The 23,031-nt window shown below is 41.2% G+C and overlaps 1 protein-coding gene across 3 annotated transcripts in view; it reads left to right on the top strand.

The window, feature by feature from the left end:
- Positions 1-23,031, top strand: part of LOC124616869 (S-adenosylmethionine synthase) — a 281,538-nt gene that overhangs the window by 233,536 nt on the left and 24,971 nt on the right. Inside the window, exon 1 of one of the 3 annotated variants that reach the window (XM_047145221.1) lies at positions 17,265-17,417. The exons of the other annotated variants lie outside the window; for them this stretch is intronic. The gene's annotated coding sequence lies outside the window, so the exon portion shown is untranslated. Of the gene's footprint in view, positions 1-17,264; positions 17,418-23,031 lie in introns of those variants that run through there. 3 annotated transcript variants of the gene reach the window in all.

Here is a 23,031-nt window from a genome sequence, read left to right as displayed (position 1 = left end):
CACATTCTAGGACATATTCCCAACTCAACTAACAGTATTCTCATCTCATATTATTATTAATAAAGTTCTAAAGAGAGATATATTTATCTCCTAGGCAGGTTTGCAGCTTCTAGTGACAATCAATCTGGGTAATATCTGTAGTTCTCTCTGGTTTGTTTACTGATAGTATGTAGTAAATAAATGTAGTATGTCGTAAATAAATGTCCAAGCTTTCATGTGAACATGTGTAGGCATTATGTTTGGATGCTGGCTAGATACTCCAGTCTGCTATCAGTACATCGCTCGAAGACATCTGTTACGCCGACCTAGTTATGAAATGAGTTCTTTGAGTCTCCATTTCCAGATCTTGTACTGGTCGGAGCACGTAAATGGTGGGATAAGGATGCCACCACATGTCATGTCTCACGATATGGAGCTATCGCTACATGGTGTCCTAACGTTTCTGCCTAATAGGAACTGTGTATGTGACCACTTCACACTGTGGGCAAGAATTCATTCCGTACATTCACACAGATGTGGCGAAATCTCTGTGTGGGGTGTCTGTGTAGTATAGTTCTGCGATTGGCATGGGTAGTTCTACGATTTTTTTTTTTGTATATGCAAGTCGTGGCGTGATGAAGTGTCTATTTACCTATATGACAGATAGTGGTAGTATACTGAGTCTAAATAAGCAGTTGCAAAGGTCAGATCAGTGCGTCTTAAATACTTACTTAGTTATCAAATCTTTCAGTTTGCTTCTATCTTACACGTTCTTCTTAGGCTGATCATCTGCAATGTACGTTCAGAGCCTGTAGTCCTGCCTGCCATTGCTCAGAGGCATATTGGTGATAACAGTTGGCAGATTAAACATCTGAGCATAATGTTTCGAAGTCACGCGAAATGGAAAGCACACAAAAGATCTGTCGGGTAGGTGAATGACTCTAGTTTTTTGGAAGAGTTCTAGGAGAGATTAGCTCATGTACAAAGGAGACATATAGAAAACACTTACATGACCCAGTCTTGAGTACTGCTTGACTGTTTGGGATTCCCAGATTAAGTGAAGACAGTTTTAAAGGCGTTTAGATTTGATCAACTCGCTGATACAACAGTAATGTTAAGTGAACTCAAGTGGGAATCCCTGAAGGGAAGAAGACATTGTTTTCCTGAAACACTACAGAGACGTGGCGTGGTGACGGACTAGAACAATGCTACTGCAACCAACACAAATCTCTCGTACGCATTGTGAAAACAATTTACGATAAATCAGGGATTGGCAGATCGTTTATCCCTTGCATCATCTGCAGTAGAAAAGGAAAAAAAATGATTAGAAGTGTTACAAGGAACTCTCCACCATGTGGTGCCTTGTGGAGCATGTATATAGATGTACTGAACTTTAAACATGTTCATACACCAATTGTACTAACCCACCACTGCCGAAACCACTTTCGCAAGACTGGGTGACGAAGAACCGCGGCAAAGTGCTGGAAATTAGCAAAAAAGAGCACTTTTTGGAACCTGTTGAGGGCTGCTTTCTTTTGCGTCATTAAGATCACGTAGATGACATAGCAATTTCCATGGATGCCACATTTGCATCGACCCACAAGCCCGATTGCTCTTTACCTCCTCCATTTTGGTGATAAGGGGCTTTTACCTGATTGCTATAATTGCTGATTTATCCTTGTTCAGCATCGCCCCACTATCCTGTACACACTCCTGGTTGAGTCGCAATTTCGGCAGCCTCTTGCTTAGATAAGATTGTGATAATATCGTCTGCATGGGCATTTGCTACCATCTTAACTCCTTGAAATACTACTCTTGTTTAGGGCACTGGTCAATGTCCTCAGTAATGATGTCAGTGAGGGGCCACTGTTCCTGAAAAGCTCTCTGGATTCATATTCGCATGGTCATGATTTCGTTAACTTTGATGAAAGTGTGTGTGCTTGAAATGCACTTCCACACAGCGTTAATAATGCTTTGCTGGAAACCTAGCACTTTCAGACTCAGTGACGTACGCGTTTAGATGACATTTCCGTCACATGCATCTTGAAAATGCAGGAAAATCAAGCTCATTGGGTTGTCCATTACCCAAGCTACCTACGCATGTTGGAACTTGTAGGTAAGCAGTGCATCTAACATCCCCTGGACAATGCACTGGTTTGATAGGTGCTCAGAATGGTACAGGTTACATTTTGAATCAGCTGTTGATTGCCCATGTGAAAGCTTGATGTCGGTATTCAACATAGTTATGAACCTGTAGTTTCTAATTGACCTAGATTTTAGTGTCTTAAGAATGAGTACCATCCCACCTCTTGCAAATGCTTACTGGTTGTTCAACGCCCAACAAGAATTCCTTAAGCCCATATGACATGAAGCACCTGAGATGTACACCTATACAGGAGCACCCCGAACTTACATGTTTGGTACTGTACACTGGTTCACATTGCCCAACTACACGATACACACAGGATATTCCTGGTGCTAATCTTCCCTTACGCACTGCACAGTAATAACTGTGTGGAACTCCAAGAGGACTGTCTGACTTAATGTCAAGTCGTTCATTCAAATTAAAAAGTTCCACAAGCTCAAGGTTCTTATTTATCAAGTAATTGTTTATATCTATTGTCATAATTATTACTATTTATTAAGTGACTCTTGTTCTCTCGTGTAGGTATCACAGAATGTTGTTATTGTTCACAATTAGGGACTCAACTGTTCGCTTTATATTATGACATTTGGTTACATATGCTTTTATGTAAATTTACATTTATACAAAATTAAGCTCTTGGAGGATGTAGCTGTTTTTGGCGCTATTAACTTGGCACTGTCTGTAACTGTTAGTATTTGGTCAGAACGACGACGACGACTACTACTACTACTACCACCACTACGACGTCGTCGACGACGACGACGAAAAGCCAGGTGTTGTTGGGTTCAATTCTGGCTGGGAAGAAGGAACGAAGCCAGGAGCATATTACGCTGATGAAACAAACATTAAACCAACTATTTAACAGCTTCTTTGTCATATTTGGAACGACGTGCATCACTGATTCTGCATATCAGTGATCCGACAGTTGTTGATAGGTTTGTGGAGGTGTGTGGCATTAAATGCCTACGCACAGGTCAAGTAATTTGCGTAAATAACGAGCCGCTGATTTGCGTACGCGGCGCTGGCACCCGATAGCGACCAAGATGGATTCCGTAAGATTTACATCAGGTGTATTTGGCCGCAGACACATCAACGTGAGTTCATTATAATGCTCCTCAAACCACTGTACGATGGTTATGACTCCGAGACATGGACAATTATACTGCTAAAAGATGAAAGATGATATTGTCATAGGGGAAGACACCAAGCATGAAGGGATGCAAGTGGTTCACAGCTGTCACTACCACACGTCCCATGCAAGAGCAGAAAAATATCTCCCATAGCATAATACTGTTACCACCAGCCTACGTTCATGGCGCACTGCACGTTTCGAGCCGTCGTTCACCTTGATGACGGTGTTTGTGGAGCCGACCATCGACCTAGTGTAGCAAAAATGTGATTCACCCGAAGAGCAACACGTTTCCAATGTTTGACGATCGAGCCCAGATGGTCAGTACCCACTGCAATCGCAACTGATGATTTAGTTGGGTCAATATGTGAATACTTAGCGGTGGTCTGCTGCAGAGCTCCATGTTCAACAACGCACAATAAACGGTTTGCTCCGAAACACTTGTGCAATGATCAGCATTGTGCTACTTTGGCAGAGATGCCACAGATCACCATCCATCCTACTTCATTGAGTAGACAAGCCTCCGAACCCCATGTTCTCCAAAGAGTCGCGGACGTCCAACCATTTAGTGTCTAGTGGTAGTTTTACTGTCCTACCTCTTTTTGTACATGCTCACGACAGTAGAATGTGAATATTCGACCAGCTTCACCGTTAGTGAGATACTCGTTCACAGGCCCTTTGTCAAAGTCGCTTATCTCAATGGATTTCCACATTTGTAGCCCACATCTACGTTAGGGTGTTCCCCCATCAGTGTTATTGTGGCCCAAAGATCAATTGAGTCCCAAAGATCCCCAGTAATTTCGGAACTCGTGAGAACTGATGGCTTATTCTCACAAGCTGCTGTCTATGATAGAAGATGGAATTCGTTCAAGAGCCACAATACATCTTGTCTCCTACAGTTCTTCTAGGTACAACGCGGTTCCTTAGGAACCTCATATGGAGGATACACAACGCAAGAGGTTGCTAAACGCCACTCGTCCCTGCGCCACTCTTCTCACTTACTCTTACTGTTTTCATTTCTGTACAACGTAATACGACTTCTGCAGACCTCATCTGTTGCATCAGGCAAAACTTCTGATTTTTTCACCTATTATCGCCAGTTTCTTCTTCCTGTCATGCTGAAATAAAGCAAAAGATGCAGTCAAATCAAAAGTGAACTTCGTCAGTTACGTTGCTACATATACGAATCGAAAATCACACATGTAAAGTCATATGCATATTTACTCACATATAAACGATTGTCAAATTATTATGATAAAGAGAGTTGTAAGGATCATATAGAAAGTTTTCCTCACTGTACGCTAGAACTAGGATGGCTCACTGCTTGTTGGATCCATTCCAAAATACGAAGCAACCAATAAAAACAATGTTTTACGCAATCAGCAAATAATACAGGTATTGTTTAATCAATGAACTTACGAAAATTTATTCAGAAAAATACTCAATCTCCAATGTGAAAACATGAAGTTAGGTGATGACCACATCTGCTAACAGTAACAGTAAACCATTATATCAACAAGCAGAAAGCACACTCCAAGTAGCCCCTCCTGTGCATGCTTGCGTTACTGCTGTAGAGTGTGCATGCAAATATTCATGGCAGTTTAGAGCTACAGTGCAGTCTATTTCAGTGTGTGGATAACATGTCGGTTAGCCTGTCAGTGAGAGAGCACCGCGAGTTCCTGCTGCTAATAAGGTGAATACACCATTTGTTTATTACATATCTTTACGAGTTTCAAACAGCAGCGAGTTTAGAAATGGATAGGCACTGTGATTGCTGTGTACAGTTGCGAGCTGAGTTGGTGACCCTTCGCTCACAACTGCAGGCAGTGTTGGCTTCCGTCACACAGCTTGAGGCTGCTGCCGGCATATCACCGTGGGTGGTGGAACGTGGGGATGCAAGGGACATCGAGCACAACCCACATGTCCCTCCCGATCGATCCATTGCTGTGGCGCCCCGGGTACTGCCTGCACTGAGGTTGACCCCTCACCTGTGGTCGAGTGAGAGATCATTCCAAAGTCTGACAGGCAGTGAAAGACTTTCTGTGGGGCCAATCGTAGGGCCTCCCTGGTTCGTCTGATGAACAGGTTTTAGGTGTTATCTGTGGCTGACAATGTCTCTCGTGACGGGTGCAGTCGTCCACCCTGTTCCAGAGGAAGCTTCTCGGCCCACAAGGTCTGGGCATTCAGAGAGGGTGGTTTTCTGGTAGTTGGGAACTCCAACGTTCGGTTCGTAGTGGGGCCCCTTAGGAACATGGCTGCCAAGGAGGGGAAGGAAGCCACTGTGTACTCTGGGTGCATACTGGGGGGAGTCATTCCGGATGTGGAAAGGGTGCTTCCAGATGTCATGAAGAGTACAGGGTGCAGCCAACTGCAGGTGGTAGCCCATGTGGGTACCAGTGGCATGTGTCGCTTTGGATCGGAGGAGATTCTCTCTGGTTTTGGGCAGATAACGGAAATGGTAAAGACTGCCAGTCTTGCGTCCGAGATTAAGGCGGTCGGCGACGGAACCGATTGTGGTCCTTTGGTGCAGAGCCGAGTGGAGGGTCTGAATCAGAGGCCCAGGCGGTTCTGTGACCTTGTAGGCTGCAGATTCCTTGACTTGCGCCATCGGGTGGTGGGTTTCCACTACACACAGGAAGCGGCTACACGGGTAGCGGGGGCTGTGTGGAAGAGACCGGGCGGTTTTTTAGGTTAGAGGGTCTCATGAAACTACAGAAACGGCGTCCGTCTAAAAGGGGGCAGATGAAACACAGTAATGTAGTGGAGAAACGATCGGTATTGTAGTTGTAAATTGTCGTAGCTGTGTTGGGAAAGAACCAGATCTCCAAGCCCTAATAGAAAACACTGAAGCTCAAATAGTCATAGGCACAGAAAGCTGGCTAAAGCCGGAAATAAGTTCAGCCGATTTTTTTTCAAACGATCTAACAGTTTTCAGAAAGGATAGATTAAATACAGTTGGTGGTGGAGTATTTTTTGCAGTCAGAAGTAGTTTTCCTTGTAGTGAAATTGAAGTAGATAGTTCCTGCGAATAGTATGGGTAGAGGTTATACTTGACAATCGAACTAAACTATTAATTGGATTGTTTTACCGACCCCTGACTGAGAAGATATAGTTGCTGAACAGTTCAAAGAAAACTTGAGTCTCATTTCAAATAGGTACCCCACTCATACAATTACAGTCGGTGGCGACTTCAATCTACCCTCGATATGCCGGAAAAATTATACGTTTAAAGCCGGTGGCAGGCATAAAACGTCATCCAAAATTCTACTGAATGCAAAATTATTTTGAACAATTAGTTCATGAGCCTACTCTAAGCGTAAATGGTTCCGAAAGCATACTTGATCTCTTAGCAACAAATAATCCTGGACAAATAGGGAGTATTATTACGAATACAGTGATTAGCGACCATAAGGCAGTTGCTGCTAGGCTGAATACCGTAACATCCACAACCATCAAAAATAAACGCAAAGTACATCTATTTAAAAAAACTGTTAAAAATGCTCTTAACGCCTTTTTAAGAGACAGTCTCCACTCCTTACGATCTGATCAAGTAAGCGTAGAAAACATGTGGAATGATTTCAAAGACATAGTATCAACAGAAATTGAGAGATATAAACCACATAAATTAATAAGTGGTGGTACTGATCCCCCATGGTACACAAAACGGGTCTGATCGCTGTTGCACAAGCAACGAAAAAAGCTTGCCAAATTTAAAAGAACGCAAAATCCCTAAGATCGGCAAAGTTTTGCAGAGGTTAGAAATATAGTGTGTGCTTCAATGCGAGATGCTTTTAATAATTTCCACAACGAAACTCTGTCTCGGAATGTGGCAGAAAACCCAAAGAGGTTCTTGTCATATATAAAGCACACCAGTGGCAAGGCGCAATCAATATCTTCACTGCGCGGTAACAACAGTGAAGTCACGGATGACAGTGCCACCAAAGCAGTTATTAAACACGGTTTTCCGAAACTACTTCACCAAAGAAGATGAAGTAAATATTCTCAAATTCCAATCAAGAACAACTGCGAAGATGAGAAACATAGAAGCAGATATCATCGGTGTAGCAAAGCAGCTTAAATCACTTAATAAAGGCAAGGCTTCCGGTCCAGATGGTATAGCAGTCAGGTTCCCTTCAGAGCATGCATATGCAATAGCTCCATATTTAACAATTATATACAACCGCTCGCTCACAGAATGTTCCGTACCTAAAGACTGGAAAGTTGCTCAAGTCAGACCAATACCCAAAAAGGGAAATAGGAGTAATCCGCTGAATTACAGGCCCATATCACTAATGTCGATTTGCTGTAGGTTTTTGGAACATATACTATAATCGGACATTATGAAGTACGTCGAAGAAAACGATTTATTGACACATAGTCAACACGGATTTAAAAAATACCGTTCTTGCCGAACACAACTAGCTCTTTATACTTAAGAAGTAATGAGTACTATCGACAGGGGATGTCAAATTGACTCCATATGTTTAGATTTTCAGAAGGCTTTCGACACCGTTCCTCACAAGCATCTTCTAACAAAACTGTGCGCCTATGGAATATCGCCTCAGTTTTGCGACTGGATTCGTGATTTCCTGTCGGAAAGGTCACAGTTCGTAGTAATAGGCGGAAAGTCATCGAGTAAAACAGAAGTAATATACGGCGTTCCCCAAGGAAGTGTTATAGGCCCTCTACTGTTCCTGATCTATATTAACGACATAGGAGACAATCTGAGTAGCCCTCTTAGATTATTTACAGATGATGCTGTCATTTACCGTCTTATAAAGTTATCAGATGACCAAACAGAATTGCGAAATGATGTAGATAAGGTATATGTGTGGTGCGAAAAGTGGCAATCGACTCTGAATAAAGAAAAGTGTGAAGTTATTCACATGAGTACTAAAAGAAATCCGATAAATTTCGATTACGTGATACGTCACACAAATCTGAAGGCTGTAAATTCAACTATAAGTTTCCTTTAATTTACGTTTATGGTCACAATTTTTTTTGTTAACAGATTATCGGTTTCGGTCTGTAATGACCATCACCAGATCTGTTTTGCAGTGGCAGTACATTAGGACTTACATTTTATAAAACAGATCTGATGATCGTCGTTACAGAGCGACACCGGTAATCTGTTAACAAAAAAATTTGTGACCATAGACGTAAATTAAAGAAAACTTATTGTATATACGGGTCACTGTTTTATTCGCGACAATGTCGCAGCTTGGTAAATTCAACTAAATACTTAGGGAATACAATTACAGATAACCTAAGCCGGAACGATCACATAAATAACGTTATGGGTAGAGTAAACCAAAGATTACGATTCATTGGCAGAACATTTAGAAGGTGCAACAGATCTACTGTACTAAAGAGACTGCTTACACTAAACTTGTCTGCCCTATTCTGGATTATTGCTGTGCGGTGTGGGATCCGTAACAGGTGGGACTGACGGATGATATTGAAAAGGTTCAAAGAAGGGCGGCTCGTTTTGTATTATCGCGAAGTAGGGGAGATAGTGCCACAAGCATGATACGTGAATTGGTGTGGCAATCATTAAAACAAAGGCGTTTTTCGTTGCGACGGAATCTTCTCATGAAATTTCAATCACCAGTTTTCTCCTCCGATTTCGAAAACATTCTGTTGGCACCCACCTGCATAGGGAGAAATGATGATCACGATAAAATAAGAGAATTCAAGGCTCGCACAGAAAAATTTAAGTGCTCGTTTTTCCCGCGCGCCTTTCGAGAGTGGAACGGTAGGGAGAAGCTTGAAGGTGTTTCATTGAACCCTCTGCCAGGCACTTAATTGTGAATAGCAGAGTAATCACGCAGATGTAGACGTAGACGTAGATGTCTGTTAATTCTCTTAGTTCCATCTGCTCTACTGGTCAATCGTCGTGAACTACCCCCTACATGTGGAATTTAACCAGGGCTCAACTTGGGCTGCTGAGACAATTTCTGATGGGCATAACGTTCTAAAACAGTCATAGATGTGCCTCTTTAATTGCTTATTTTTCGCCCGTTTGAGCCCCAGAAGTATGTGGTGTGTTGAGGTTAGATGTGAAGACTGACCCTCTAAACCACGAAAGTGCTATCTTTGATGTCTCACAGGCGTAAATCACAAACTTAAGATCGAGGATCGCCGATCACATGACGCAACAAGACCACTCCTAGCGCATAAAGTCAAAACTCTAGCGACCTTGATCTTAATGTTTATGGAGCAACGCACTGATGTGTGTGGCACCGCTTCCCCAATACGTCACGTCAGTAAATTATCCTTCAAAACACGTGTATTTGAAATTACATTCATTTATGTTCACGCCGCCTTTGGATGTTTACATTTATTTACACTTTTCTTGCGAAATTCGTTAAAAACAATGTTCATAACATGTAAATACGTGTAAACATGTGAAAATGGGATACCAGGCATCTTGAATGTCATCACACAAAAATTAACGCGGGAACTGACAACAGATAACTACAGTCGAGACCATGTAAGACACTCCCTGACAGCTTGCAAGCCGGCCGCTGTGGCCGAGCGGTACTAGGCGCTTCAGTCCGGAATCGCGCTGCTGCTACGGTGCAGGTTCGAATCCTGCCTCGGGCATGGATGTGTGTGATGTCCTTAGGTTAGCTAGGTTTACTTAGTTCTAAGTCTAGGGGACTGATGATCTCAGATGTTAAGTCCCATAGTGCTTAGAGCCATTTGAACCATTTGACAGCTTGCAGCACTGTTGTCAGCTTTCAACTGAGAAATGCAAACGGCTGCAGGTGAAAACAATAGCTGTCTGCAGAGCTATGGCAACACAGGCGCTGCCTTAGAGACGTTTATAAAATCTTGTTCATGTCGGATTGAGGTAAGCGAGCGAAGATTTCATGCCACGACTACTGCAACAGTGGGAGACCTATTTGCCTACTCAGCTATAGTTTTTCATCAAGTTACATAGTCCCTGCTGCCGGTGTTCATATCTGCATGCTTCACTAGTAGTTTCTCGTGCCATTGACGCCTACTATCAACGTTTGCGATCTACCAATGAGTGGCACAGACATCGGCAGCACGTAGAAAATAACGTATGTGTGTTTCCAGCACCGATGCGGAGGCAAAAATACGTCTCCCACACCCCCTCAAGGTAGTGAACTGTTTCTCCCACTCACATGAGCACATGGACCATATCTAATAACTAACACTTTTCCAGTGTTACTCTTTGTTGTTCAAATCTGGCAGCGGCGAATTGGCGTTGCTCATGCACGAAGGAAACAAGGCTTCCACTGGTCTACGTCATGGATTACATCATGGTCAGACATAGATACCAAAATCCGAATTTGAATTGTAAGGCGTACCCAGGAGCAGATAGTGACTCGGATCACAATTAAGTAATGATGAAGAGGGGACTGAAGTTTAAGAAAATAGTGAGGAAGAATCACTGTGGGAGGAAGTGAGATACTGAAATACTGAGGACTGATGAGAAGCATTTGAAGTTTGCTAAGGATGTGCATACTGCGATAAAAAATACCAGAGGAGGAGGTTCTGTTGAAGAGAAGTGAACATCTTTAAAAAAGGAATCACAGACGTTGGACTGCTAAACATAGGTAAAATGAAAGTAAATGTGAAGAAACCTTGGGTAAAACAAGAAATACTTCAGTTGATCGATGAAAGAAAAAAACAAAAAAATGTTCAGGGAAAGACAAGACTACAGCTATATAAATTGCCTAGGAATGAAATAAATAGAAGTGCACAGCAGCCAAGGCGAAATGGCTGCAGGAAAAGTGTGAAGAGATCGAAAAGAATTGTCGTTGGGAGGACTGACTCAGCATATAGAAATGTCACGAAAACCTTCGATGAAAATAAAAGCGAGGATGCTAACACTGAGAATGCAAACGCAGAGGAGAGAGTGGGTAGGTGCAAGAGTGCATGGAAGGCCACTATGTGGGTTAGAAGTTGTCCGATGACGTGACAGAAGAAACTGGAGTCGATATGGGAGACACATGGAACCCGGTATGATCCCGTATTAGAGTCAAAATTTAACGGGGCTCTGGAAGACTTGAGAACAAATAAGGCAGATGGGATACATAACATTCCACCAGAATTTCTAAAATAATTGAAGGAAGTGGCAACCAAAAGACTATTCACATGGTGTGTAGAATCTATGAGACTCGTAATGAAAGCAAATATTTCTGAAAAATATTATTAACACAATACCGAATATAGCAAGGGCAGATAAGAGCGAGAACTATCGCACAATTAGCTTAACCTCACATGCATACAAGTTGGTGACAAGGAAAATATACAGAAGAATGGAAAGAAAATTAAGTAACTGTTAGATGACGATCAGTTTGGCTTTAGGAAAGGTAAAGGCACAAGAGATGCAGTTCTGACGTTGTAGCTGATAATGGAGGCAAGACTGAAGAAAAATCAGGACATGTTCATCGGTTAAGTCGACCTAGAAAAAGCGTTAGATAATGTAAAAAGGGAAAGATGTACGACATTTTCAGAACGGTAGCAGTAACTAATGGTGCAAGTGCTACTCTGTGGTGTAGAGGTTAGCGCGGGGGAAAATTCTTGGCGGGCCGCATCAGACCAATCAGAGATTTTCCGCTGTGCAGAATTTCTTCTTTACATATTTCATCGTGGACAAAAGCTTTCTTATACTTTTATGTTGCAGATAATGCAAAACCTGAAAACATCAATTATTCAGAATCTAGCTAACCTATAAGGGATTCATTGGACAATGTATCGTTCCTATAAATAAACAAAGAGTACATTGCTCAATTAGTAACAGTTGCTCATCCGCCAAACGTCTTATTACTACGAACCAGGACTTTCAAATTCCTTTTTCTCAGCTACTCTCTTCGTCCAACTCTCCTCTGCTCCACGAACGTGACACATCAGATATTAATAGCATATTCACAACCGCGCAAATGCAATGGGCAGATGAGATTAAAATATTCCGTGACAAGCTGACAGTAATTAATGAATAATGTGTGTGTAGAGCCTCTTTATATCCTGATCTACGAACAGAATGGTCATACCCTTCCCTTTCCCCTCAGAATACGACAAGCAGTAGCCATCGTTCAAGTTACCCGATTCGTGAGACCCAGTTGGACTGAATTAGATCCTGATCGTACTATACTCATTGAGTGTACTCAACGCCCATACCGTACGATGGAGGCACCAACGCTCATTTTACGAAGATAATGCAGAAGGTGGTCAAGCTAGTTACACTTTTTTTTCTGGATAGCAGTATATCAGGGCACAGATGGGCATTCAGGTTCGATTCTGGGGCGAGGGACACAGTTTGTTCGTGTGGTAGAGTGTGTTTCAAAGTATGTTTTATCGTCGGCGTGTCTGTAGGGGGAGGGGGGGGGGGGGGAAGAGAGCGACAAGTACACCCCATCCAGACTTCTTGTTGTTAACGTCTCCACCTCCCTCCTCCAAACACACACACACACACACACACACACACACACACACACACACACACACACACAGTTTTAGCATGCCTCAAATTCTAATAATAATAATAAAGTTTCCGCATTCTGCTCCTAGATGGGCGAATCGGGCCCGACCGATCGCCGCGTCATCCTCTGTCAGTGGCGTCACTGGATGCGGTGTGGAGGCGGATGTTGTCGAGCTTCTTGACATTAGAACCACTACTAATCGGTCGTGTAGCTCCTCAGTAGGCCTCACGAGCTAAGGGCACCCAGTGCTAATCCTTCCAACAAGGAAAAAATTCCCTGTACTGGGAATCGAACCCGCATCCTCTGCATGGCAGTCGCAGCGCAGACCACTCAGCTACAGAGTCGGACAGTAATAACAACAGTGCTTAATACAACTCTTTTTCGTAATTTCCATTTGCAGTTCAGAGAAACACGGCATTCGTCCGAAAATTTGAGAAGTACTTACACCATGCAGATTTCTTGTTGTTGTGGTCTTCTGTCCGAATACTGGATTAATACAACTCGCCACGTTATTTTATCATGTACAGGCCTCTTCATCTCTGAATAACTACTATAGCCTACATCCACTTGAACCTGCTTGCAGTTGATTTAGGAACTACAAAGGCAATAGACACTCAACTTTGACAGTGTCGTAATTAACACAATGTAAAATCGAAGTATGTACTCACCATTGGTGAGTATTTCACTTAGCACTATGATGTGAACACAGGTCCACAGACTGGCCATACAAGTGTGTTTCCTCCGGTATTCGGGGAAGTTGGTCTTTCTGTTATTTTCTTCTTAGGTTGGGTGGGGGCATTGCCTTCACTGCCTAACTGCCCGTCGGTTGCGGATTCCACCTGTCGACTCACGAATCGTGTAGGATTTGTTGTTAGCAACAGCCTTGGTCAGGACCCACACGATCCAATTCCAAATACAAACACACAGGTTGCGAATAGGCACCTTCACCTGTCTGGAACGTTTACTGCATTCGGTCAGGCCTCAAGGTAATCTATCCTTTAAGGAGCAACTGAAAACCATCTTGTGATACACATTGTGTGTAATTTTCTAGAAACCTTCCCATGCTCGAGATCTTCAGTTTTCACACTACTTCATTCTCCGGAAGTTAACTGAAAATTGTAGGTATTGATACATGTGAAAATAAAGCACGTCGGCCTATTCCTTCACGAAACCTTTCCTGTCAACTCCACAGGATAGTCGTCATGCTTCTGAACTTGTCCGTGCAACTCAAATCACTCGTACATATCGTGTGAGCAGTATCGCAATCAGCAAGTCACTCTGTTCAAGAGTTCTGTTGAAACTCTAGTATCATCAACATTCTTGCGTCAGCGAATGCAACATCTTATAGAGTCGTCAAGAACTTTTTAGAATTCGTAGCCTACAAATACATTAAGACGTCATATAGCCTTATTGAAGCCTTCGTATAACCCCTAGATTATGTTGCAATATGGTTTCAGAAGAAATTCGAGTATTTCTACTTATCTCTACCTTTTGTTCGATAAATACTGTTTTCGTTGCCAGTTTCCGTAATGTGTTACGTCCAGCTATTACCCAAATTTTTAATCGTCAGATCCATCACTTATTTAGGCTTATGTAAGCAAACACCAACAGAAAATTTCAAAAAGCTGCAACGAAGCAACGTACCATAATAACAGGACTCGTTAAATGTGCCCAACGATAATAAAAAGCACACAAATAACTGAATCCTGTTCTTATGTTTCATTTTGATACTAGTTCTTATACTGTGTTTCAACATGTACTTTCTTTCAGATAGTCTCGAAGGTTCCAAGTAAAATTCGAGTTGTAAGACACGCTAACACTGTTACAGAGGCAGCATTACCAAGTAGACGGGAAGTAAGAGATTGAAACCGTTGATCATTTTAAGCAAACATCCTGGCATTTCGTCTGTAGTTAGGGAAATCATTATAACCCGTCATAAAGGCCGGATGAGGGTTTGTACTCCACTCCTGAACAATACAATAAACCAAAACTTTCCAAACTTTTTCTCGTGGCGGCAATCATTCCAACACAGGGTTTCACAAGGCTATCACTGATGTTAAAAAAAGAGAATCTGTTGAAGCAATTTATATTTTAAAGCAATATCAGTTTTCACATTTAATTTCTGAGTGCAGTATAGTCGTAGGTTAAACACCTTTCCACAGATACAAAACTTTTCGATACTATTACGAATTCAATGTCTATAGTGAGCCTGACGAGAATTACAAATCTGTTATATTAGCTCGGATATAGGACAAATTCACACGTCTTTCCTCAGCTTTCTCAAACTTGCACATTTAACTGTTTTTGTATGTCAAAATAGAAAATACACTCTCACAGGAAAATGTTGTACATAACTGCTGAAAAACGATGACTGCTCTTTTACGTAGGTGGGGTAATATTGCTCAATAGAAATCCAGTAGTTGCATAGATCTGATTCTTGGTACTTACGTTTTATAGTGCAGTTGTTCTTCAGATCTCCTAGTTCCTCCTATCTGACACGTGATCTATGTTTACAATGAATGAAGGGTGTTCTGTATAATGTTATCCGAACATTTCCATTTGTTTTACATATTGAATTTACACCTTACGCTACACTACGGGTGTACGGGCACCCAGTTTGGAAAGATCTCAAGTAAACTATTAATTTTATATTTGCTTATTACATTCATTTCAGCGCAGATCACACGTTCCAAGGAACAACAGCTTCGAAAACAAGGAACACGAAGGGAGGTAGGACAGAGTAGCGTTTTTCTTTCTTATATTATAATCACAAACCTGTTTTCTTTACCAAAAGACACACAGTTTTTCATCAGCCAATAGTAAAATTTTTTTCGCCTCTGCAAATAGACTGTAGTTACATAGATGAACCATATGAAAATAAAACATGAAATCTGTAAAATCACTACGCAGTTCAAGCAAAATATTTCAGTAACAAGTCTTAGCTTTCAGTTTAAGAACTGATACTAGTGAATTAATCCATCGGAAACAAGGTCAAGTATGTTTAAATTAACTTCAGCCGATGGTGTCTTATTAGGGGCAAATGTTATCGCTACAATGTGATTTAATGAGGAGTATTTGCGACACTCATGTCGCAAGGTTATTTTTCCCATTAAATTCTATAAGACAAGCGATAATTTTGCTCCCTTTACAGAAAAGGGTAACTATTGAGCTAGTTGTACTAAATTTCTAGGCCACTATCTAAAAAAAATAATGATATAGATTTATAGAAAGTATAACACCTAGAGACATACTCATCAGACAAGTGATGTACACGTGAAGAAGACACGTACTAGCGATGCTAGCCATCTGGATAGTCACTTTCAACTTGTTATCTTCATCATGTGTCCCGGATATACTGCTTTCTCGATATTTATTGGCTCAGCTTCATCTCCCAACAATCGTTAAAAACAAATTTTATCGCGCGGTAACTACCATTATTTACAGAACTAACTCGGTGTAAATACCTGCTTAATACTACTGCGTCTGATGGATTCAGTTGTCACAATTAACAACCACCACATCCGTAGCCCATCGTAAATATCTTACTTTGGGTAACAGTGTTTGGGCTTAACGTTTCCAATTGGCCCATCTCCACTATAAAGAATTATGGATAATTTCCAAAACATAACGAAATCTTCTGTCTAACAAGGGAAGTGAGCTTAGGATATTAGCGCTTTAACAGTGAATACCTAAAGGAATTGCGTGAAGATGTATAATGTAACGAAATTTTGGTTCCCTTTTGCATTTTTCATGGTTTGAGTACGAAATATGTACGTAACATGGACCAGAGGATATTCGTGGGAGCGTTTTTAGTAGCTAACAGGCCGGTAAGTTTTCTGAATACACTTGCAGTTTTAGTTTTTATAACGAAAAGTGCCTTAAATATGGCGTGTGAAGTCTTTATTTCACACTGATATTCGTTGGCTTCACCAACTCACAACGAGATGGTCATCTTCGAATCTGAGCTAGACTTCCGGCTACGCTCGGTTTGTCAACACAAGCAGTGTTTCAGGAGACGATCACACACCAGCTAAATTTTAAGTAGATTTTTTCATAAGTCCGTAAAAACGGTTTGAAATAATTTTCGTTTACCTGAAATCAAATTCGAAAATAAGGACGAAATGGTGCCATCTGCGGCGCGTACGAACACCTCGATGCGTTTGGTGCTGGACAAATATTCACCGGACTACCAAATCAAAAGAAAGAAAAACATAAATAAAATAAACGAATGAGATTCACACTTAGAAAACAGTGCGAATAATTCTCTCATTTGTTGTGCTAACCATGGAGTGCTCCAATCCGGTTACTGCAATTTTTCCCCGTAACACGTTTTCGAAACACTTCACCAGTTGACGCAGCGACTGGCCCCAGGTGTATCCCCACCACAAGCAGCAGGCACCTTATGGACAAGAGCAAGCACGAGTCACGCTGCACTGTATTGTAACTGGGCGACTGTCATATGTATACACACTTATTTTAGAACAGTGGGAGTGGCTAGAGGTCGAGGGCGGGGAGGAAGTCGCAATTCTCTCAAAGAGATCATAACAGAATGATATAGACTCACGTGCAGTCTTCGTGTGCAGGCGATTGCGCAATAAAGGAGTTGCGTCGCTGTTGCCTCATTTGCGCCAGAGATTATAACGACGACGCGATCCCACTCGGCTCACAGTTCGTCGTTGGACGTCGACTTGGACACAAGCAATTGGTACGTTGCAAATGTGAGCTTACATCTTTCCAAGTGATACACCGGTACTAGTTTACATAGAGCCGATGATGTGCGGTGAGTTCGGAACGAAGGCTAGGACGAAACTAGCTATACTGTCAGATGGAACACTCGATCTTTGCTTCCAAAAAGACACGGCAGTTAATATTCACTTTCAGTATTCATAAGAAGTTAATTTTCGAATTGATCCGTCGTACCAAATACATTGTACAGTCATTCAACGGTTCTGTTTTTATAGGGTGCAAACTGTCTTAGATCAGCATGCTTTCCATGTTTGTAGGCAATATTTTAGAAGCGAAAAATGAATTGTAGGGCAACAGTCACGGTTTTTCCTTAAACGGCCGTTAAGTTTGAGTTATATAAATAATAGGCTAAGGAATGGATTTGTCTTTTGAAACTGCAATTATTGACGGTTAATATGTCGCAAGTACACATTTCGGGTGAAGAGGTTGATCAAAAAGCTCACGCTGAAAACAATAAGCAAGTTCTTGGACATATAGTTTTGAATGCCATAAAGTTGGAGGAAAACTGTCTACCTCTCAAGATGAAAATGCACTAGCTTCATTAAGATTTTCGTACTCATTTAAGCTGTATTTCCACTTAACGGTTAGTATTCCTCAATTTTCTTCAGGGGCTATTTTTACTTTCCATAACTGTGTATCGATGCATGTAAGCCTCTAGCAATGTCGTCACCGTATTGCTATATAAGAATTAAAACGTGAAAATGAGTAAATACATCAAAGTGTAGGAGAAGACAGCGAAGTCAGATACAAAATCCGTGTTCAGTTAACGTTATTTCTGTTGAGGATTTTAACTTCATCATCGTCAACCCTCAGTCCCTGCTGATTAACTTCGATATATAACAGCGCCCAAAATGTCAATGAGTCATAAAACTTGGGCGAAATTTTCCATTGGTTAGTATGTGTATAGGGCCAAGATGTGTCCACACCACAATGCCTCTTTCCTCCTCGTGCGACCGAGGTAGATGGCGTAGTGGTCAGGACACTGGCCTCGCATTCGGAAGGACGACGGTTCAATACCGCGTCCAGCCATCCTGATTTAGGTTTTCCGTGATTTCCCTAAATCGCTTCATGCAAATGTCGGGATGGTTCCTTTGAAAGAGTCCCGAATCCGACTCGCAGTTTGGTCTCATCCCCAAAATCAACCCAACCCCCTCCTCCTCGTACGCAATCATGACCACAAGGAAATAAAAGGGCACGCACAAAATTTGTGGAAACAACTAATTGATCATTCTCGTGTCCACACGTTGCGTTATTGCGCAAGCAGTCAGCTTTGGTTGAGCTTCTGTGCTCGGGTGCTTGTGCTGGAAAAAACAAAAAACCGGACTTTAGGTAAAGTATCGGGGTACGAGAAATGCGAAGTGTCGACCAGATTGTTTGCAAATTCCAGGTCACAACGAGATTTTACATGTTCTGCGTGCGTGGGCAACTGCAGTGATAAGACTGACACAAACATTTCGCTAGGTACTAACCAGCGACTTATATACCATTGTGAACTATTTATTTCGCTTTTCAGTGCTTATTCCTGAAACTGAGAAATACTTTAGGGCTGTTATTAACTTTTAATGTGTCATTTCTGTTTTTATAAAAAGTTATTTACGCAACTTGAATCATGGACGATAATACGTAATTAACATCCTCGGACTCGACAAATTTGGAAATTTCATAGACACCAAAATCCCCTATCATTAGTGTCCATTTCTCGTTCTAGTAGTTCATTGAGGAGCTACACATACATTGTCAGGCTCCTCAGTTTTTGGGCTATTAAGCCGTCATAGCATGGTTCCCACATAATTTTCAGAAGACATTACTGTTTTCAGAAAAGATACAGGTTTTCCCCTATCTTGGCGTTGGTAAAAATGTTAAATTTTCGTTATTCAGCATAGTTTTAATGTAAGGTATCTCAATTCACTTAATTTGAATTTTGGGTAAAATTTGACTTCGGGCGGAGACTGCGTAGTGTGCTAGTATTGGCAACGCGAAATCTATCTGTACGAGCACACTAAATGGATCAGTAGTTTTTAATTAAATTACGGAAGAAGGTAGTGGATCAATGTTTCCTTAATATACAGAATGCGTCCTGTATTATAAACAAACACTCTCCTCATGTGACTTACTTTAAAAAAAAATTGATACACTCAATCATCCAAGATAACATACAACACTGCCGCTGCCTTACGTAAAATTTAAACTGTGGTGTCAGCGCCAGACACCACACTTGCTAGGTGGTAGCCTTTAAATCGGCCGCGGTGGACGTCTCATACCAGATGAGTGTAACCCCAATGTTTGCATGGTTGAGTAATTATGGTGTACGGGTACGTGGAGAGTGTTTGTGCAGCAATCGGTGACATGCTGTAACTGAGGCGGAATATGGGGAACCAGATTTTGCCGAGACAGATGGAAAACCGCCTTAAAAACCATTCACAGAATGGCCTGGACACCGGACCTTGACCCTAGTCCGCTCGGGAAGCAGCGCGTAAGACCGCGCGGCTAGCCGAGCGAGCTTAAATTTGCATGATTTCCTAATGTACGTGCTTAAAATTTCTGTTCTGTTTTAGCAGTATGTATTTCTGCAACACAAATTTGCCATATTTTAAATTATAAGCCTTTCCCATATATTTACCGATTTTTTTAAAAAAATTGTTCATCTAGGTGCGCCTCACAACCGGCGAATACAATGCAAGGTCGCAGAATCCATCGCCAGGTTCGCGATCTGTATTAAGATACAATGTGTATACTGTATAGACATGGCGCTGGATTACCGGTTGCTTGTATTACCAAGCGCTCAGATGAATTGCATGTGAATCAGCCATGTGTGGCAATGCTGCTGCCTGCTGCGTCTCGTTTATATAGTAATTAACGTAGTTTTGTTTCGCCATGCCCACTTGGCGTACGCACTTTAAAGTTCGAATTTATAGTTGAGAAGCACCAACCACTCTGAAAAGTGAAGTTCAAGCAAGAGTTCCCACTTTACGAAAAATGAATACAAATATAAGAGCACTCACTCTCACGGATTTTGCATTGTTCAGAATTTTTAAGCTTGGGATAGGAGAAGAAATTTATGGAGAATTCATAGCATCAATCATGATATACATGTAAATATCTTATTTTGAGTTATTCATGTAAACTAGTGTACCATTGAAGTTTCTACGTGCTAAATAGAACAAGATATTAAATGGACATTTATGGCACAGGAGCTGATGTATTTGCAAAAAAGACTGGAGGGATTTACACAGCACACTTGGTGTCAATGAAAAGTGAAATGTAGCCTATTCTGTAAGCTGAATTATGAAGCTGTGGGGTTTGTTTAGTACTTATCCCTGTGCTGCTTAGTACTTACCCCTGTGCTGCTGGGGGAAAGATAGGTGGGAATGACCATTTGCTGCCATCCCCACCCCCACCCTTCTCTCCCTGGATCTGCTTATGTTCACAGCAATCTGCCCTTAGCATTTTCTTCCCCTGCGCCAAGCACCTGTTCTCTCCATCTTATTTTCAGTCTATTTAAAGGTCTTTGTCCTAAGGGTTTCTACTCTCACATTTACCTATCTTGATCCCCCCTATCTCCTATAGATGTGGCCAGCCCACCTGTCTTCTTGTCTTGGCTAGGAGATTTGTGCTGTGCCACTTTCAGTTCAGCATATTTTGGCAATGTGTCTTATATACTGATATCAGGACAGCTCTGTCTCGATTGAGAATCATCTGCAATCCTCGCCGATACTGATTCCAGTGTTACAATAGTAGGAAACTTCGTAAACTTAGTGGGGACGGGAGTCAGAATTTAATGCATTATAAACCTGCTCTGCATGTGGGGACAGCCTTCGTCCCAACCCATGAGATTACCATGCTGGCTTTTCGTCAAGGTGCTGATTGCTGTGATGTTGAGTGCCCCTCACCTAAAATAACCATCCTTGTCTTGGCTTCTACAACATCTGATCATCATATTCCTACATTCCTCCCCCACCAATAGGTCCAAATATTTTCTGCAGGATTTTAAAAAAATCTTCACCTTTCTCTCTTACACTTACTATTCTGTGGATTTCTGCCCCCATATAGTAATAGGTACTAGTCTGATTATAATTTTAGATGTCCTTTTTTGTATGACAGTGTTCCAATAAATTTGTTTTTTGCATGTTGTGGGACCCACAGATCCATCTGATAACTGCTCTTAGTGTTAATGTTGTGGAGAAATCTGATGTATGGAGACATGTCACCTTGTGTTGTTGGGTAAAGTGAAATACAAATAACGAAAAAAATATCTGCCCAAGAAAATTTATTGCAACAGATGTACAACCGGTCTTGGAATTCTTATGAAAAAAGTGAGGCGTGGAGTGAGTTGCTATGAAGTAAATTGTGCTGGAAATATATTTCATGATACTGAGTCACATTCCCATGTTTGAAACAAGTGAAAGCAAAACAGAACTGAAAAACAAAGAATATCAAGAGGTGAATCTGAGAGAGAGAATGAGAAATTACACATTCACAAGAACATTATTCTTAGACAAAAATTTAGAAATCATAAAATGGACTGAAATGTACTGTGGATTGCATTGCGTAATTGACCAGTGAAGAATAGATTGAACTTCAGATGATTACAGCAAATGAGATATTACACCAGGAAGTGACACAGCAAAAGCAGTGAGGCTGTTTCAGTAGAGGAGAAGCAGACTACAAGAAAAATCAAATAATTAAAGACTAAAAAAACTGCAGTGTCACTCCCTTACACTTCAAATGCTTTCTGCTAACATCCAGGGTGCAATATAGCTTCAGTGGGTGAGATGACACTGGACAAATGGTTGTCACTAATGGATTTAAACCATCATATAAGTTTTCTGCAGTTTCCACAAATTACCTGAGGAATGTACCTGGATATGTTTTCCAAGATGATGCAACAAATTCATTTCACCTTCTAAGATGGTACACACTTTTAATAATGACCTGAGCAGTAATGAAATGTTCTTTTGTCTTTGTAGAATAATTCCTTTAAGCTAAAAAAGCAACGCATATGAAATACACATGATCAGTGGACTGACCTGTTTCTAGATTTATTCAACATCTTTCTCCTTACTGATTTGTTCTGTGGAATATTATGCAGTTGTATTTCATTTCATTGCATATCAGTTTCACTTACAAGAACAGTTAATAAATCTCCACAGAAACTAATTCCTATCCTGTAATTGTTCTGATCATTGCAGAAACTGAATTTTATGAACATCATCTGTAGTACAGTTCCCACAAAAAAGAGAGATAAAGTTAGTGTTTCTTGAAGTGTAAGATTTGGAGACTTGTTCAACATCATAATAATTACTTGCATATCAGTTCCTAATGAAACTTTTCCACGCATAGACTGCCTAATGTAGCTCATACAATGGCTGATACAGTGTTCATTTAATGATTCTAATCCAGCTTCACAAGCAAAACTGCTTGAAATATTCACCAGAATCATTGCGAAGTTCTGTACAATATTGTTCTCATGTAAGATGCCCATGATTTTTCTGTGAGAAAAATGACAAACTTGTCACTGCCAATTCAAAATTGTTTAACCCAGTCAACAAGCTCGTGTCCAATCTGTTTTCATT

This window comes from Schistocerca americana, chromosome 1 (assembly GCF_021461395.2).
Source record: "Schistocerca americana isolate TAMUIC-IGC-003095 chromosome 1, iqSchAmer2.1, whole genome shotgun sequence".
NCBI classification, from domain to species: domain Eukaryota; kingdom Metazoa; phylum Arthropoda; class Insecta; order Orthoptera; family Acrididae; genus Schistocerca; species Schistocerca americana.
This window is presented reverse-complemented; position numbering and strand designations above follow the sequence as displayed.